Source organism: Miscanthus floridulus, chromosome 3 (genome assembly GCF_019320115.1).
Source record: "Miscanthus floridulus cultivar M001 chromosome 3, ASM1932011v1, whole genome shotgun sequence".
In the NCBI taxonomy this organism is placed as follows: Eukaryota; Viridiplantae; Streptophyta; class Magnoliopsida; order Poales; family Poaceae; genus Miscanthus; species Miscanthus floridulus.
In genome coordinates this window covers 45,067,799-45,085,950 of record NC_089582.1, presented here as the reverse complement: position 1 = coordinate 45,085,950, position 18,152 = coordinate 45,067,799, and positions in this window count along the sequence as shown.

Sequence of the window (18,152 nt, the reverse complement as noted above, 5' to 3'; positions counted from 1 at the left end):
AATCTTTTTCAACCCCAACAACATAATCATTTCTAGTCATAAAAAATTGAAATCTAATGACCAAGAAATAACTAAAATACATACTAACCCTAATGACCAACAAATAACTAACCCTAATGACACCTACAATAAACAAAGAACCCTAATGACCAAAATAACTAGAAACCAAACTAACCTAACATGTTCAGCACATAAAACAGTTAAACAACAATGCACTCAATCATCCTAAGCCATATATTTTGCAAATGCAAACACACATATACCAAAACACCATACACCCATGATTCCACATGATTAGAGACAATGCAAGCACATCTACGCGGATAGATTGGAGGAGGGGAGGGACCATTACCTCGAGAAAGCTTCGGAAGACGAGATCCTGGCACCTAGGGTCGATTTTGGGGGCTAGGGTTTCGTGGCGGCGTGGGGGAGAAGAACAGAGAGGAGAGCCGGCGGTTTCAGAATGGAGGGAGGAAGAAGAAGGGGGCCGCGGCGTGGCTTCAAGGGACCAGACCTCGGCGTTGAGTCGGGCCGCGCCGAGCCTAGTGGCTCGGCGTTAAGTGACCCCGCGCCGAGCTATTGGGCCACGAAGGGTTGTTGGGCCGCCTGGGCCGCGCGCCGGGTGGTGCCAATAGCTCGGCGCGGCGTGACTACGCGCCGAGTTTCGGCCCGTGGCGTTGGCTGACACGACGCCGACGTGTCGGACCGCACGCGCCACCGTGTCTCCGTCGACCGGGGTCGTCCGTGACGTGGCAAGACATCGGCGTCGTGTCAGTCGACGCCGACCCACATACCTCGGCGTCATGTCCTAAGACGCCTAAAAATGGTCTATTTTCAGCAAACATTTTGCCATAGGTCTTTTTGTAAAAAATGTTTTCAAAACGGGCCAAAATAAAAAAAATTCACGTCAACAGATGAGTCGGAAGGAGAATTTAAAGGGAGCCGATTCGAAGGAGAAGTGACGAGGATTGAATGGCAGTGAATTTGGTGGCGGCAGTAAATTTGGAGTGCGTGCCTGCAGCAGTACTGCAAGGGTCACGCAGCTGTTTTTCTTTTATTTTATTCTTGTCTCGTGAGGCATGGGTCCGATGGACGTCCATATAGAAGGAAGCGGGTGGATTTAGCTGACACTACAAATCTGACGGCTTAGATTAGTGCCGGTTTAGTTTCCAAAATTTTGCAAAATTTTGGAAGATTCCTCGTCACATCGAATCTTTGGACGCATGCATGAAGCATTAAATATAAATAAAAAATAAAACTAATTACATAGTTTAGACGAAATTCACGAGACGAATCTTTTAAGCCTAATTAGACTATGATTGGACACTCATTGCCAAATAACAACGAAAGTGCTATAGTACCATTTCCCAAAAAAATTCGCCAACTAAACAAGGCCTTAGTTGATGATGTGGATCGCTGTGGGGTTAGATAGAGAACTGATAGTGTAACACCTTAACCCATTAATAGCCTGTAGTAGTTGTGAAGTTGGCCGATTAGGCCCAAATAACTCATGTGTGGTTGTGTTTAGTGGGTTTAGTACCACCTTAGAAATTTAGAAAGGTGAGGGTCAGCGGGTTAATGGTATTCGGAGCATCAACCCTTGCTTCATTGTGCCCATGGAGGGGTGTACACATGAAGCTAGGACAAAAGTGTAAAAGAGGTGCTACGCATATGCAGGTCCCTTCCATGTCCGAAGCTAGGCCATATAAGTAGTTTTAGATGCGGGGATCCACACGAGCACTCTGTCTCTCTCTCGTGGCACCAGTGGATGCTGATGCGGTAAGCAATACCAGGACCAACTAGCTGTTTGTTGACGTAGTAGTGGCTCCAACATATTATACATGATCAACATTATGATGAATCCGGCAAAGACGATCCAAATTTTAAATTTACAAGGGATCAAGAATTGTTGTGACAAACTTAGATAGTGGTTTTATTGAGGAATAGATCGAACACTCAGTGTTTTGAGCTCTGGCGAGACCCTACCGCTCCCACGGTGACCTCCTCCTTCCCCTCCCCTGCCGTGGTCATGGCCATGGTTGCCCCCACCCCAATCTGGCCCCGCCGCCCACTCCGCCACAACCTAACCCTACTCGAGTGAGGTGTAACTTTCTGTAATTTTAAGCCTATGAATTGATCGGCGACCGATCACGCTGATGGATGCAACAAGGGACCATGGTTATAAGACCAATGCAATAAAAAGAAACAAAACTATTTACACAAAAAAAAATTTGAAGGGAAAACCATGTCTATTATCTACATTTTAAGGGCTTGTTTGATTAGCCTTCCCAATCCGATGGGTTTTGGGAGAGATTTTGACTTATAGCCTTACTGGGGAACCTTAATCCTAAGACTAATCGACCAAGCCCTAAAAGAGTTATCCTATAAAATCCAAGTGTGTTTTACCTCCCTACTCACCTCCTGCACCCGATGAAACTTTGGCATATAATATCTCCAATGTCAAGTAACTTGGGTTACTTCTGTTTAAGTGGCTCCTAAATGTTTTTATATGGCTCTAATATTTCAAGGCACACACTCTTAAATATGTTCCCAAATGAATTATCAGTAAACTAAGTATTGGTAGCCTTAGTGTTTGTTTAGATGCCTATGTGTCCACCACAATCCATGTGTGTTGGATTGGATTGGTGTGAACTTAGTTTCAATTCTACATCAATCCACCCCAATACACATGGATTGAGATTTATACATAGGCATCCAAACAAAGCCTTGATTTAAAATTGATAATTTTACATGCCATAAGTGTATGTGCATGTAAGCAGTGAATGCGAACCATCGAAGCTCTCATTCGGGAGGGATCCCGTTGGGGTAAGGACGCCGCCAGATTGCCCTGGGTCGGCTGGCAAGCCTAGGGCGCCAATCCTTGGTCGTCGGATCAAGGGATAAATAGTAGCATGGGGTTGGAAGAGATTAGGGCAAAAGAAGTTGTAGATGTAAAAAAGATTCTATTGCATGTTAGATTACTCAATCGGCCATAATCCTCTACTATATAAGGGGGTGGTCTTATCCCAGTAGGAAACCCTTCCAAAACGTATTTTCTAAGTTTTCCACGAGTCTAAAAAAATTCTGATCGGAATCCAAAAGGCCAGATCCAAACATGGTCTTTTTTTATTGTGTCGGAAGTTCCAATGCCACTCCGAACTTCCTAGAGTTGGAACTTCTGAGGTCGGGATGACCCCGGGCACCCAAACATGTGCCAGAACTTTCGGCACTGGAGCATCTTTCTGAGGGCATAATGTGACACCCTGAAATTTTGCCACGTTTTGAAAATCACTAAAAATTTGAACTTTTTAAATTTTCTATAAATTAATTAGATGAAACGCGTAGGATTATTTTTTACGCGAATAAAGGATCACAGAAGAAAAAATCAAGTTGCATGCGTGATATTGCTTGCTTGTGTTTGTCGAACTTATGGTGGTACAATTCCTTGGAAATCATTTTAGGATTTGAAATTCCTCTCTGGTACCTGTGTATGGAATTCTGGGAAAAGAAAAAGGAAAGCATTTCATATATAAGGAAAACCATCTTGGGCTCATTTCCTCCCCCTCTTCCCTTCTGGCCCACGGGCGCTGCCCACCTCCTCCCCTCCCTTCTCCTCTTCCCCTCGTGGGCCGGCGTCACGCCCTCGGCCCAACTAGGCGCAACGGCAGTTCCTTCCCCCTTCCCTCGCCTCACTGACGGGTGGGACCCGGTGGTCAGCTTCGTCTTCAACAAAAATCTCGCGTCGCGTCTGCGCTCGACGCGCCGGCCCCGCCGTGGCCCCGTCCCGGCGTTGAAGAAGATGAGCACCCGAGCGCCAGCTGTCTGCGACCCCGAACCATCCCATCACCTCCTCTCCTTCTCCCCTGTTTCTCCACATCTCAATGCCAGTAGAGCAACCGGTGCGGGAATCCCGTCGCCATGGATGAGACCTCTCGAGCTCTCCCTCACTCCCAGGACTGCTGCAGACGAGAAGTCACCTCCGAAGCTTCCAGCGCATCGTCCTGCGCCCGGCTTCGAGCACGTGTGGGCGGAGATATTTCAGTGGGCAGGAAAAGATCTCACCACCGCCACTGACCTCGCCGGACAACAAATAGGCCCGGCCGGTGAGCTTCCACTACAAGAAATGTGCCATCTTTTAACATTTGATATGTCACAATACATGCAAAATAAGTCACAGATCATCATTTATGACACCAAGTTGACGAAAAATCAAATTTCAAAAGATGAGCGTCTTTAATGATAACTTGTGACGTTTAAGTGTTAAAGTCATAATATTATGACATTGATTTTGGAAGTCACAAACATTTTTTACATCTGCTTTTATGTCACGAGTTCTTAGACCTTACCACATAGGATGGCTCATTGACATGGCCCATTCCATACCATCTCATACTCCACAGCCACACAAACAATCCAGATTAACTTATATAGGCCCAACAATATATTCCATTCATGACCAAATCAATAGGTACACAAGTCATATGTCAACATACACTACCGGAAACACCTAATTTGCCGAGTGTCCCCACGTTTGCCGTGGGCACGATTTCGGGCACTCGGCAAACATGGTGTTTGCCGAGTGTCCCAAATAGGAAACTCGGCAAAAATAACACTCACGGCATAACAGTTTATACCGAGTGCCTACACTCGGCACAGAATAGGCACACGGCAACATCATGTCCAGTAACACCGTCGATCTCCGTTATCCTATATGCCGAGTGCCAAAATACAACACTCGGCAAACACACATCGATACCGAGTATCACCTTTTGACACTCGGCAAACGGTATTATATGCCGAGTGTCCGACTCTTACACTCGGCAAACATTTTTTTTTTGATTTTGCCCCCCCAAACTTTTTGTACTATTGTCTTACAATACCTGTTGCTCTCTGTTCAAGTAATGTACATTTCTGAGTTATTTTACTATATTTCATCAATTTATTTTAGTCAAATGAATTTTCGGTAATTTTTTGGATTTGAACTGCAAGTGCTTCGAATATCCGAAAAAAGTGAATAAAAAAATGATATTCTTTTCACTGAGTTTGTTTTGATACCGTATCCAAGGCCAGACCATAAATCTCGAACATTGTGTTCGCGAAACATGAGCAGAAACACGTGGCGGAAACGTCTGAAAATTCTATAAAAAACAAACAAAGTCTAAAAATCATGAAATTCATCGAGTTGTCATGATATCATACGTGGAGGCTATGGTAAAAAATTGAGAGTGTTTCGGCAAAGTTGACACGTACGTTGTTTACAAATCGGATCATCTCCGGAGAAGTTTCTGAGATGTGAGAAAGATCCGGTAAGATGAGGAGACAATTTGAATGTCGATTTGGAGTTTCACTTCAAATTTTTTTTGTATATATAATAGAGAACAAAGATCACTTCTTGTGAATTTTTGGCAATTTTTCGAAGCCATTTCGTAATTTTTATTCTTTCGTCGCAATTATTGAATTTTATATGCGTGATATACAAACACAGGAAATAATAATCCAATTTTTGTACAAGCTTGAAATATACATTTGTGAGTGCACCTAACAAAGTGTAATGCAAGTTCATTTCATGAAATTAGTGAAACATGAAATAGAGGAAAGTAATTAAGTAGAGGAAAGAAAAGGGTAGCATGAAATATAGAAATAAGTTTGCCGAGTGCTGCATAGATGGCACTCGGCAAACTGATGGATTTTTTAAGGGAGAACCGGGATTTTTAAGTAGTTTACCGAGTGCGCCATCGGCCGACACTCGGCAAACTGATGGAATTTTTTTTTAAAAACGTTGCCGAGTGTCGTATCGGGCCGACACTCGGCAAACAGGCCGCAAAATAGATAGGCCGCGGGCCGGCTCTGGCCATTTCTCCATTCCTCCCCACTCCACTCCCTCCCCACTCGCGCCGCCGTCGACCTCCCTCCCCTCGCGCCGCCGTCGAGCTCCCCCCCACGCGCCCTCTTCCCTCCCCACTCCGCGGCCCCCTCCCTCCCCACCCCACCCGCCCGCCCACCCGTCGACCTCCCCCCCGCCCGGCCGGTCTCCCTCCCCTCGCGCCGCCGTCGAGCTCCCCCCCACGCGCCCTCCTCCCTCCCCACTCCGCCGCCCCACTCCATCGTGCTCCCCACGCCCGCCGCCGTCGAGCTCCCCCCCCACGCGCCCCCCTCCCTCCCCACTCCACGGCCCCCTCCCTCCCCCACCCCGCCCGCCCGCCCGGCCGTCGACCTCCCCCCCGCTCGGCCGGTCTGCCACAGCCACCGGCTGGCCCACGCCCCTGTCCCCGCCGCGAAACCGAGCGCGGGCGCGAGCACACCCACGAAACCGCCCTAGGGTTGTGGAGAGAACCTTGAGACTTCGCCGTCGCCGCAGGAGCCCACCACAGGATCCCACCGCTTCCCCCATTCTCCGGTAAGCCCCATTGTATTCTCACTGCTTCTCATATTGTCCTGCTTAGATAGTTTAAGCATTCATCAGAGTGATTTCAAAAATAGCTGTTCATTTGAGGATGGAGATAGTTTATAAATTAGAGTTGATGGCTGATGAATGCTTGAATTGGTGTTAGCAGGTTGTCATGATTTGTGATTATTAGTCTGATTATGTTCCTACTGTCCTTGATATCCTTTTTTGAGTCAGATTTGCCTTTTGAAGTCTGATTGCTTAAAGTTTAATCTACAGTTGATTTGTAAATATCGTTTTGAAACCCAGAAGGGAGGAATGGACTAGATATTCCTCTTTTGAGCATGTCTTTCATTGTGTATGCGTGATCATGGGTGCGAGTCTTATGGTTGGCCAACTAGTGAGGAGTGAGTTAGTTTTTTAGCGAATATTATTTGATCCTACAATTGCTCAGGTATCTCGTATTTCAGGATGAAAAGGAGTACTAGGTACTACGGTCTATTTGGATCTTGCTAACTTTAGCATCCTATAACATACATTAATACTCGATTCGTTTTAAATTATAAGTTATTTTAAATTTTATGAACAAATAGATTCGCAGGTGTGAGCCACAGCTGTTAACTAGTGCCTGACACCCCCTATTTTGAAAATTTGTAGGCTGTTTTTTTCATTAGCAATCTTCCTAGTTGTAGCATGCCTATGAATATAGTCGTATGTCTGTCTTTACAAAGCTCACTTGGTGGACTAGCAGCTGTTCTCTTGGCCATTAAGTGTGTGTGTGTGTTGTTTATCTTAAAATAAAATCCTGTGGATTTTCCATTTGAGCTAGTTGTTGGTGACACACTACTGGTGCCATCCAATGAGGATAGATGCGCAAGGTCAATCCTGTTATAGATGTGGAGAAAAAGATGCTAACTAGATCATGTAAGAAAAAGGTGCTGAGCATGTAAGAATGAGGAGAAGTTTACAACCATCCTAAAAAAGACAATAGAAAGATAAACTTCACTTGTTGAAGCAACCGAGTCACCAAACAAATAAAGCAAACGTACATGATTTTTTTTTAAAGATCAATACATGGGTAATATTATTTTAATAAACTTCTACAAATGGGTAACGGGTGTCACCATCATATGTGGCATTTATAGTAAAAGATTTGTTCGATAAAATTAAATGTTACAAGCTAGGATCCAATGTCAGTGAGTTGAGATCCTATATCTTTGGATGCTTTTGGTAGGGACAATGATGTTGGAAGCCATGATCTAAACATATTTTTCTCCGAAAACAAATGAATCCCTACCAAACATACATGATTATAGGATTTTGAGTTAGAATCAGAAACGTTTCCTGGATCTACTAGAAACTAGAAACTAGAAGGACCAATTTCACCTGAGAATCTGAGATTAAGAATCAGTTTCTCCCTACAAAACTTTTTTTTGGGAGAAACAAAATCGCTGCCACTTTGTAGGATACAGATTTGAATTAAATTGCATTCAACATGAAGCCATATATCCGTAGAAGTTACATTTGTTCATATGGATCCCTCTTTAGTTCATTGAGATTATGAGGGATAGCCCAACACGTAATAGATTCGCAGGTGTGAGCCACAGCTGTTAACTAGTGCCTGACACCCCATATTTTGAAAATTTGTAGGCTGTTTTTTTCATTAGCAATCTTCCTAGTTGTAGCATGCCTATGAATATAGTCGTATGTCTGTCTTTACAAAGCTCACTTGGTGGACTAGCAGCTGTTCTCTTGGCCATTAAGATCTGCTTTACTGCTAGCTGTTACAGCCTCACTTTCTCTTCTTGTGTGGTAAGGGTAGAAGCCAAAGCATGCTGTCACTTGCAAGCTGTGCGTGATGCCCAGCACCAGCAGTAGCATTAGTGGATTGAATAAGGGCAAAGGAAGAGAAGGGCTAGAGTCATGAATATACGGGAGAGACATTCCTGTAACTAACCACTTTGTTGTTACCAGGACCAAGATCTTTTCACTGAAAACTGAATTTTTCCTTTTCACTGATGACTGAATCTTGATCATCTAGTTCCAAGTGTATATGCAACTATGCATGTATTATGCCTGCTAACTTTGATTGTTTTGCAAAAATTATGGGGGTGTACATATGCAAATGGACACAGCTCTGCCTTTCTAGAGTTCAATTCTCCTGATGCAAATTCGACATAGATAGTACTGGTGGCCGGTCTTATTCTAGTATTTTATTTTGGAGTGAGTGAGGATGCCAGTATATTAATTATATTCTAGCTACTACTTTGACCAATTGCTCTACTCACGCATTTCCTTGTTGTGCAGGCTGCAGCAGGTCCTCCCTTCTTCCGACCAGCAGCAACAACAAAAGGTTCAGATTTGAGCCGCCAGTCGCTGCAAGCCTCAACACCACCACCTGGCCCACTGCACTGGTATGTTTCTGTTGAACTAGTCAGGTAGTATGTTTCTGTTGAAACCAAGAAAGTGCACCTCCATGAGACGTGAACTGCCCATCAATAATGAGCCATGTACAAACGTTGCTGGCTGTGCAGGATATATATATAGATATAGCCTAAGCTAAGTGCATTATAAAGTAAGAGATTGAAGATTTAATTTGCTGGTGCTGCGATCATGTTTGAAAACGGAAACGTATAGTAGAGAGTACGTATGGTTTTCTACCGTTTCAAGCTAGTCAATAATGCGCCGTAACAATGACGATCTATCGCTGCTAAAGTAGCCAATCGCATCATGAGGATTTATTAGTCTTGTATACGATTTCAGTAACCTAATGATGATGAACGAGGACGCAGTCTACTTTGTATGACACTAACTAGCTGATAGAAGGTAACTCTAGAATAGTGCTAGATCAAACAATTTTTAGTTTGACTGATAGAAGGTATATATATTACAAGATTGCCATGTCCGGCTGCTGACTGGGCTCAATTGGAAGCTGACAAGTGATGTGGTGGTCCATGATTGGATGAACATGCTGACTGGATAGGAGTTTTGGCTTACAGTGACTTAGGTCAAAGGCAAAGTCTAGCTTGCTATCGGTGGTTAAATTCATACATGTTGATACTATTTCTTATAAATTCGGTTAAATATAAGATATTTTAAATTTGAACAGACTTATTCTTTTAGGGAGGACTGAAGCTTCTGGCTGTTTGTTGGTGTTCCGTGGACCTTGTAGCGGTTGAGGCTTCTCCTGTTTGTGGGATAGCGAGGTGAGGCATAAAACACCCCTCTTTTCTGTATCATGCATGTTTGTAGAGCACGTAACCCGGTTAGGCGTCTCCCGTTCGAAAGAGATACGGTTAGAAATATGCAGCTCTTTGCTGAGGAGCCGCCGCGGAGGCGCAGGGGTCGGCCGAAAGGCCAGGGTCGGCAGGCGCATGCAGCGACTCGACCGCCGTCGCCTGTACCTCCCTCGCCTCAGGAGGAGGCGGAGGAGGAGCAGCACGAGCACGAGGAGCAGGCCGAGCAGGAGGAGGGCGAGCACGAGGAGGAGGGCGAGCACGAGGAGGAGGGCGAGCACGAGGAGGAGGGCGAGCACGAGGAGCCCTCGGCGGGGGGTTCCTCTTCCTCTGCTTCGAAGATCTGGTTGCGAGGCCCTTCACGCCTCCCGGAACAGGCTATACCTTTCACGAAACGGCCAGTGATTCGCCCCAATGGGCCAAGGTAAGTATCTTAAGATGTTATCGCTACTTCATTTGATATGTTTAACATGGCAAAATACAAACTAATATTTTTTCGTTAATCACTTGGACAGGGGATGGAAGGTTGTGGCTGCAGGTGATCACAAACGCCTTCCCGGTGGAATCCTGGGCCTTCTGTGTAGGGAACACTTCCCCGGCCTGGTGGCCTGGGCAGGAGGGGTGGAGCCGGCCTACACGTTCGAGCACTATGCCTCTGCCCCCGATGCACGAGATCGGGAAGGCAGGAAATTCGACAACAAGGCGCAGCGGGTTGTGAAAGAGTTGTGGGTAAGCCTTCCCCGCACTATCTTGCTCAATACATCGCATTCCTATCACATCCTTGAAATAATGACTACATACATAATGTTTATATGCAGGATTACTACAGATGTGACGAGGGATACGAGGAGAGGGCCGAGAGGCGCGCTTACAAAGCCTGCTACAAGCTCGTGAAGGACATGCACTACGAGGCGCGTATCCTGGCTGTACAGCAATACAAAGCTGTCTTCGAGGAAGTGAAGATCGACAAAGACCTCGCAAGAACCTTGACGCTGACCAAAGAGCAATACATGCTGGTAAATACTGTTTCTTCCTGAGATTAAGTACACTTACTGTGTTCTTATATGACAAATGCATGTTGACGTGTAGGTGCCTCCAATTTGGGTGGCCGGTAAAGGCGAGTGCTGGAGGAAAATGGTGGACAAGTGGTGCTCCCCGGAGTGGTCGGAGACACACGCCGCTTGTCGGGAGCGGCGTTTGATGATGACAGGTGCACCACACCATCAGGGGAACCTTACCCTTGCCGAGTACGCGGAGAGATGGGTACGTGACTTCATTTATGTATTCCAACGCTTGCTTCTGCATAGTTTCTAATGATCTTACTGTTTGTTTCACAGTCGGCATCACATGGTGGCGCACCTTGCTCCCAGGTGAAGGCATGGGCTATGGCCCACAAGGGCAAGGCGACGTCCGCCGTCGACTTCAACCCGGAGGACCCCCCCTCGGCGTACAGCAATCCCTCCATCCAAAGCCGTCTCACCGAGTACACAACGGCGGCCAAGGCGGTCCATGGGCCGGAGTACGATCCGAGCACCCAGGATTTTGAAGGTGACCTTGTCATGAGGGTGGGAGGAGGCAAGAAGCATGGCAGGTATTGGCTTGGCGACAGCGTCATCGACACGGCCACTACCCCCACTCTCTCCCAGATCCGAGCAAGCGACACGGGCCAGAGGCCGCCCATACGCCCACGGCCGACCAGTACACAGCACGCCATGCAGACTTTGCAGGTTATTACTCTTTTATTCGTCGTTCATTGTTTCTTACATACCTTTGACTTCCATTATAACAGTGGGGTGAAATTTTGTAGGCAGAGCTTGAAGAAGAGAGGAGGCAGAGAATAGCGTTGGAGGCGAAGATTGACGCTGATCGGCAGAGGCAGGAGCACATGTTTCAGTGGATGCAAAATCTCGGCGCGAAGATGGGTGAACCTCTGCCACAAGCGCTATTCCTTCCTCCTCGTCGTCCTGATGACACTCCTATGAGTACATCTATCCTCAGTGCCGATTAGTCTTTAGCAATGGGAATGATGGGGTGATTTGCATCAAAGGTTACTCAGCTTGTTAATTTGCAGTTTGCAGAGCTGCTAGTTCACTTCTGTCCCTTTTGCTTACCTTGGTTTGGGTGTTGTTCCGTGTTCGCTGCAGCAGCTCTTGCTGCTTTACCTCTTAACATGTACAACTGTAGATAAAACTTGAAAAGTCACACTAATTAAGGATTGGAGTTGAAACGCTCGTTGATCCAGCCTCCACATGTACAACTGTAGAACAATTACTGGCTGGCTGGCTGGCTGCCACCTGAGACTGACTGACAGCAACGTGTGCCGACCCATATACTGGTATGCGACATCGAACCAGCCTGCTGCATATGCTGCCTTCTAGAAGCTAGCTAAGCCTGCATCAGGATGTGAAATTAGCCCTGTAGTGTGTACCTGGTCAAAGGGGTACATACCAGTACTTGTACACGTACGAGTGGTGTCAGAGTATACAGGATTGAGACCGGCCGAGTACGTACTTGTCTAGAAGAAGAAGAATTTTGGGCGTAGTACGTCTGGCAGTGCAGCCAGCCACCGATCGATGCTGCGCTGTGACACTGACACCGTGAGTGATGCCAATCGAGTGCGTGTGACTGACAGACAGGTGTAGTAGAGTCTCCGAGCGCGGGAAGAAACTGTCATCGAGAGAGAGAGAGGTCAGTGTACGCACGTGTGGCATAGGAGTGTGTCTACTGGTACACTGTTTTGGCTGCGCACTGTTGGACCGGATATGCTTTCCTGGCCTCGGGAACCACACAGCTGAAACAATCAGAACCTCCTTGCCATGGAATAGGTTTTCAAGGCATTGTTTTATCACCTGCTGTATTCCCATATTCTGTTGACCTCCTTGGCTTGGTAGTTGAGAAATTATAGAACTTCCTATTTTGTTCAAATTGAAATCATGGGACACATAAACCCATATACGATGATCATACATTTTGAACTGGGCATCATTGTAAACTAGTTGTGCCAAAGTACTCTTACCCATGCCTGCAAGGCCATAGATAGGAACAATCACTATCTCACCATTGTTGGTATTTGCAGATAACAGCTTTATGATTTCCTGCTTTTCTCCATCCCTTCCTATTAGTGGTTCTTCAGGCAAATCTGACGTTGTTTCACGTTCATCATAAGGCAGCTCTGTAGTAGTGCTACTGCCCTTTATAAAGTTAAAGCTACCAATTTCGTTTCTGAGTTTTGTCAGTTTTTCTCTCAAACTCTTCATCCTATTAGCCACGGCAATATTCTTGTATGCCACCGGGAGACATGAGAGAACTCCTGCCATCTGCAAGAATTTTATTTCTTTCTCAGTTGGAACCTGGACTGAGCAAAGAGGCCTAACAAACTATATCGAACTAGAAACTAAAATAGGAACATGCTAGATGCTTCAAATCTCCTATAAAGAAGAATCAGCCATAATATCCCTACATACTATCATATACACAATAAGAATTACTGTTTTGGCATGACAGACGTCTCTAAGGAGACTAAAAGTTTCTTCTGACAGATCAATGGAAGTTTAACCAATCGATTAGCTTCTCCGGAGAATTAATCTTATCTATTCTTTGTGCAGGGTCAATCGGCGGCATCAAACGATGTACCTCAAGACCCACCGCAGCAGTCGCCGTGGTCTCATTGGTGATTTGCTTCTTTTCATGTGTTGAACTTATTCCTTGTGTTGCACTTATGCTTGTAATGCACTTGTGGTGGATACTTTAAACTCGAACCTTATGTTGGTATTGTGGTATGACATTTGTGTACCATTGTGGATTATTGTGACATATGTGATGTGGTGTGTGGAGATGATATATATATGTGATATATGTGCTGTGAAACATATCTGTGCTGTGATATATATATATGTGCTGTGAAATGTAATGCAAAAAAAAAAATTCAGATTTCTGAGGCTTTGCCGAGTGTTATGACCAAGACACTCGGCAAAGAAACACAATTTGCCGAGTGTTATTACCAAGAAACTCGGCGAAAAGCTATTTTTAAAAAAAACCAAATACTGTTTGAAAAATATTTACCGAGTGTCTTACAGTGCCACACTCGGCATATGTTTATTAGTTGCCGAGAGCAACACTCGGCGAAAAGGATTTTTAAAAAACCCAAATACTGTTTGAAAAATATTTGCCGAGTATCTTACAGTGCGACACTCGGCATATGTTTATCATTTGCCGAGCGCAGCACTCGGCGAAAAGGAATTCTAAAAACCAAAAAATATTTTTATAAAACTATTTGCCGAGTGCCTTGCCGTTTGACACTCGGCGAAGTAACTGTTAACGGCGGGTCCGGCGTTACGACCGTTTACTTTCGCCGAGAGCTAAACTGCACACGGCAAAATGTTTGCCGAGTGCCCGATAAATGGCACTCGGCAAAGTTGGCTTTGCCGGTACTATTTATGGCGAGTGCTATTCGCCGAGTGTGGCACTCGGCGAACAATTTGCCGAGTGTTTTACGTAGTTTGCCGAGTGTTTCGGGCACTCGGCAAACGCACGGAGTCCGGTAGTGATATGTATTACATTCAATCATTCATTCATCACGAACACCAAACTAATAGTTCAACAAGTGACCTATTTATTACATTCATCACGAACACCAAACTAATAGTTCAAGAGTGACCTTAGTCACAAAGGGGTCTCAGATAAAATTTACAGATTGAAATCTCACATCCTTGTCTCACAAGTGACCTTAGTCACCAAACTAATAATTCAACAGATGGTGGTAGCAGCTAGTTATTCTTGGTGTTAGGAGCAAGAGTGGATACCTTAGGTTGCTGGAATTTGTCCATGTCCTGTAGACACAACACATCAAAAGCAACCATCACTTGTTGAAAAAAATAAAAATAGTCAAAAAGGTACTTTACATATGTGTAAAGCCGAAAGAAATCAAGTAACAACAATCTTTTCTCAACTCTGACATATATTTAAGCATTTCCAGGAAGTACACCAATTCACACTAAACATTTTGACACTGATTTCACAAAATCACAGCAAGTAAATACAACTAGATTAATAAAGTTCAAACATTTGCTCTAGCCAATACTGAAAATTCAGTACATTTGATGCAGTCACAACTACACATGCAGATATTGCTACTGCTAAGAAATCTCCATGGAGGCAAATAATTGTTAAGAACAATCATGCAAGGACAGCTACATGGAAAACCAATTTGAACAGAGATAGATTCATTACATATGAAAGCCCTTACCTTGAGGATTTGTACTTAACATTGTCAAATATTTTGGATACAAACTTTCCTACAAATCAACATGTCTGATGTCTGCTGTTGGGCCATGGAATAGTGAGACATGAGAATTACGTATAGTATTTAATTATTGGATAAAGACCAATAATTAGCAAACATAGAAGTTCCTAGTAGTGAAAACATATATACACCTGTAGCTTTAAATTCAAATATGCTGATAAATGAAAAGATATAGATTATTTGCTTCCTGAAAATGATTCATGTTCAGAACAGATAATAAGAGTTTGAAATCTAAAGTTTTGTGGCATTCTGTAATAGAAGGAATCACTGGTATTCTTTTCTTTTTTTACAAATGAATTAGGTAGAGAAAGAGCTCTTGTTGAAGTACATATGGTTGCACATAAAATGAAATTTGGATTAGAACCAAACTGAATGAATGTGTAATGCTTGAGCCTATTTGTTAAGCCATCAGACCTGTAGCAATCATCTAAGCTTTTTTAAGCCTATTTCTTAGGCTAAAAGCATTCCTTTTTGTCGGATGACTAGCTATTTATATTCGAGGCCTACTTGCCCTACAAGTTACATAGTCGTGCCCTAGTCGGAGTCTTGGCGTGATCTTCAGATATCCTTCCTTGAATAGGCGAGTCGTGAACCGTTAGGTCTTCTTCGGTATGGATTCGGTAGCTAGCATATCCGGTAGTCGGGAATCCTAAGAGTATGGCACCGTCACTTTTGTTTACACTAGTGCATGTCTGGTCAAAATATCTATACTTGGGCTATTGAGATCTGAACAGTACTACTACACATGCTTTCAGAAAAGTATACTACGCCGGATTTTAGTTTTCAGCGATGGAATGTACTTCCTGTAATGATAGATAATAATCAGCACCCAAAGCAAATAGTTGCTGGTCCTTACCTTGCCATATGGCAAAACTAGCTACTAAAGTGTCGCGATCTTGTCCCCCAGCTTGTGGCTCCTCATACATGGTGTCTAACATAAAGTAAAACCAGAAAAAAATTAGAATCAGAAAAGGAAAACAAAAAGACATGCCTCCTGAAATGTTTAGTAGTATTGACTAATAATTGTTCTATTAATAAATACTAACATAATAATTCATCAACATGCACTAGACCTTACCATAAGATAAGAGAGTTCTGTTAACAAACAAAGACAAATTAGATATTTTGGTGGCACTAGATAAATAAGCAAGTTTCAACTGACTAAAATTTTCAGCCCTGCAGTTCTGCAGATACCAGAAAAATGCATAAAAGTACGGGTAACAAAAAGACATATTACAAAGAGGAACAGACTAAAATGTTTGGCAAAAAGAGACCAAATATATTCACATGAAAAGCAGGATAGAACACCAAAGCAGAATTTTAATCCTACAGCATCCAAAAATGACACGATCTGATCGTCAACTACAGCAACTAAAAACAGAGAAGATTACACAACTCTTCTTGCCTTTTGGATCGTGCAAGTGCAAGGTGCCAACAATTGGAGAAAGCAGCTGAAATTCAAACATGGGTTAGTGCATTAATTTCATCCCACACAAAAAAAAATCAGTAGTAGATTTTAAGCTTGCAACAGCACATCAATGTCAGAAACTGAGAAGCAGCAGCATTCAGTAAGCTAACAGGTTAGTGCATGGACAGGGACCATGCCTATCTCAGGGTTTGTGTTGTTGACTTCAAGTTGGTAATGACGACAAGCCTCCTGAAAATGCCTCAGCGCTGCCAAAGAGAATAGAATCACACAATCTTAGAAACGTTGCGATAGAAACATTTTCCCTGAGAGGTAACTCAAGTATCTAGAAATATTACCCAAGTATGAATGACTACAGCTTCACTGTATCAGCCTAACCAGCTTAATTGGACTTCATGTTCAGTCCCAGAAAAATGAGGCCTGACAAAATTCTTCTGATAATTTATCAGGTCTGACTCCCACAGTTCAAACACAGTACTACAACATTTTGAGTATGCTACAAGTGGCATTTTTTACATCAGGACTAAAACACTAGAATAAGATCACAAAAAGTTGTATTTTGTCATTGGCAACAAGAGCTGACCTTATTGCAAACAGAGCAACATATTTCATGTCTGAGTTACAATATCTGATTTAAGTACAAGTTGTAAAGGATGGAGCCAGATATGCACAAACTAGCAAATAAAAATGGATGCTCAGAGTATTTAATGATCAATTAGGACTCAGAGTAACAGGAACTAGTTTGCCGCTGAACCAAATAAAAATAGTCTCGAGAGCACATACTAGCAAATAATCTGCTCACTAATTAACTGTAATACGGCCATACAGGTGAGCTGTAGCACAAATAATACTAGATCCGTACAGCGGCAACCCTAACCCTAGATCCCCAAACACATGTCCATAATCCATCCATGCACAAATCCAACAGGAGTAGGGGCTCACCGCAGTAATGGATGTCCGAGTTGGGAGAGAAGCAGGCGGGGAACACCGCAACGAGGGGGAAGCACGGACTCAGGCCCACGGTCAGGGCCAAATCTGGGCGCATGCGACCTCTGAGCTCGCCCTGCGCGGCGCGGCTTCTCGTGCCCGCCTGGCCAGGAGGGGTGGTGCAGCTAGGGCTGCTGGGTTGCTACGAATCCAGCCCGGCGAGGTCAAGGGCACGACACGCCCGGCGGCCGCCCAACCAAGGGCGCGCGCGGTGGCGCAGCAGGCACGCAGCTACCAGGGCGCAGCGCGCAGCCCGCCCAAGCGCCGGGAGCGGTGACCTAAGGGGTTGGGGCGTCACCGCGTCGTCAACCTGGTGAAGGCAGGGGGCGCCAGAGACTGAGGGATGGGATGCACGGGAGGAGACGGGGTGGGGACTGGGGAGGCGAGTGGTGGAGAGGATAAGGTTGGGTCGGGGGTTTGGGGTCTTGGCCGACTAGAATTAGGGGGTGCTTCATTCCTATGGACTAAAGCATTTTGGACTAAAATCTATACTTTAGTTGGACTAAACAGCCAAACATTTAGACTAAAAGTGGACTAAAATCCTTTAGTCCTTTAGTCCACAAAACTGGACTAAAATGGACTCAAATGCCGTCGCTACTCAAGACCATGAGATGCTATCTGGCTATGCCTGATCGCTGACTGAGATATCCTGACACATCCCAATCCCATGCACGCATCTCTGATCGTTGATAGGCTGCATGCGTGGATAAATAGACTGATACTCCGTATCCTTTTCACACCCTCTCTTGCAGTTGCAGCACGTAATGGAGCCATGGCGGCTACAGCTACATGGATCGTATTATATATAGAGTGCCT